We start from the raw sequence: 2,277 nt of genomic DNA, 5'->3' as shown, positions 1-2,277 counted from the left end.
CATGACAGGACACACACTGACAAAAACATAATCAAGAAAACGACGAAACAAACAGCCAGACGAAGATAAAAAAGGAGAAAAAACAAACAATAGTGATTGGACAGAAAACATAACAAAACTTGCCACCAGGTCAGACAAAGCACGTCCTGAAAAGTACTTAGATCTAATCAGGACATCGACAAAATAAACAAGCAGAAGAAGATATTAGTTTGTTTAGTACAGGGTTTTACGGCGCTCGCAACTGCATAAGGTCATATGAGCGCGCGAAACACAATTCAGCTTTGTTCACAACAGTTTACTGTACGGCTGGCTCCGGTCAGTAGTTAGATTTTAAAATGTTAAAATGTAAAAAAAACAAAAAAAAAACAGTGTAAATATATGTATATTTTCGATCTAAAACAATTTTCCTAGATAACGCTGACAAAAACATAATCCAACAAACCACGAAACAAAAAACCCAGAAGAATATGAAAAAAAAATCGGTGACTCTCTTGGCCTAGAAGTTAAGGTATTTGCCTCTCATTAAATAGGTCCCGAGTTCGAATCGGGAAAGCGACGGAAAATTTTCTTCTAAAAATATTGTCTCCTTTCACCTCTTTTCCTTCTCTCTAACAATGTTCTGTTGTCTGCTTTTTCTGCCCCCACCCCCTCACCTCTTTTGCCCCCTCCTCTGGGCTCCTGACTCTTTCTGCAGCCTTTCTACTGCTACTCCTTGGCTCCTCCTTATTGCTGTCTTTCTGCCACACCCCTGATCTTTTGGTAGGTAAGATCTACACTTAGCCTTCTCGGGCAAGGGCGAAAAATCTCTGAGGTCCCGTGTGCAACTTGCACACGTTAAAGATCCATTGGTTGTCCAAAATCGATAAGAGTAGGCTTCAGCCGCCACCCATGAGAAATTCAAAATTTCCTATCAACTGAAAATGTTTAATGTGTCCCGCGCGCTCATATGACCTTATGCAGTTGCAAACACAGTAAAACACAGACTAAAATTTAAAAAAAAAAGAAAAAAAAGATAAATAAATAAATAAATGACAATGACAACCCCCCCCCCCAAAAAAATAACCCAACAAGAACAAAACAAAACAGTTATACACAAACAGCCAGCATGAGCAGACATTGGCCTTTACAGAAACATAAAATATAATATTATACTGCTACACGTATTTGATATTATCTAAATGTTTACTTTTTAGATTTACAATTTTATCATGAATTTTAAAAATTTTAAAATACAAATAAAAAACAATAGTGATTAGACAGAAAACAAAACGAAACAAAACAGAACCTACCCCCAGATCTGACAGGGCACGTGCTGAGAAAAACATAGATCTAATTAAGAAAACGACGAAACAAACGAACAGACCAAGATAAATAAAAAAACCCCCAAAAAACAAAAGTGATTGGACAGAAAACAAAACAAAACAAATCGTGCCCCCAGGTCTGACAGGGACGAGGTGAAGGTCGTCCTGTCGTCTGCCCTCAAGATGCTCAACACTTGGAAGAGCGCCTACTTCGAGGTGCGCGCCAAAATCGAGGCTTCCGGTCGAGACGCACGCTGGGAGTTTGACCGGCGGAAGCTGTTTGACCGCTCCGACTACATTGCCGGCGTCTGCAACAATCTCTACGACATGGCACAGGTAGAGAATTAATGTGTGTGTGTGTGTGGGTGTGTGTTGGGGTGGTTGGCGGGTGCTCTGGTGTGGTTTGCTTCTTCTTTCCTATCAAACATCTGTCGTCCTTTTATCTCCCCTTCTTTTTTATGTATGTTACTCTCTTGTAACACCTTTAATCTTATGCAGTTGCGAGAGCCATAAAACCTCTACTAAAACTGAACTAAAAAATGTGAAGCGTGCTGATGAAATGAGTCACTTTTGGGATTCAAGCCTTAAGAAAACAGATACGAGACCTTTATTGCTGAAATTTTACAATTTATGAGTAAGAAATGATAAAAGACAGATTATAGTTTAAGAATATGGCATCGATAGAAAATCTTCAAATTGACCCTTATGTCGGTTTTTGGCCAATATTTTCATTTTTGGGAAATATCGTACCTAGAACAATGCCATTAGAAAAGACACGTGACCGGCTTAATCCATGTACACATCCCTTCAGCCCTGCGGGTGGCCGGAGTGCGCCACTGATTATTTTTCCTACTTCTCTTCTTTCCCTCGGTAGTTTCCTTCTGTCTATCTTGCTCTTCCTCGGCACGTGGTGGCTGTTACTGTGCTTCTGCGAGACTGTTTTTCTCATAGAAAATTTTATACATATCATTATACA

This window comes from Aplysia californica, unplaced genomic scaffold (assembly GCF_000002075.1).
Source record: "Aplysia californica isolate F4 #8 unplaced genomic scaffold, AplCal3.0 scaffold01217, whole genome shotgun sequence".
Lineage (NCBI taxonomy): Eukaryota > Metazoa > Mollusca > Gastropoda > Aplysiida > Aplysiidae > Aplysia > Aplysia californica.
This window is presented reverse-complemented; position numbering follows the sequence as displayed.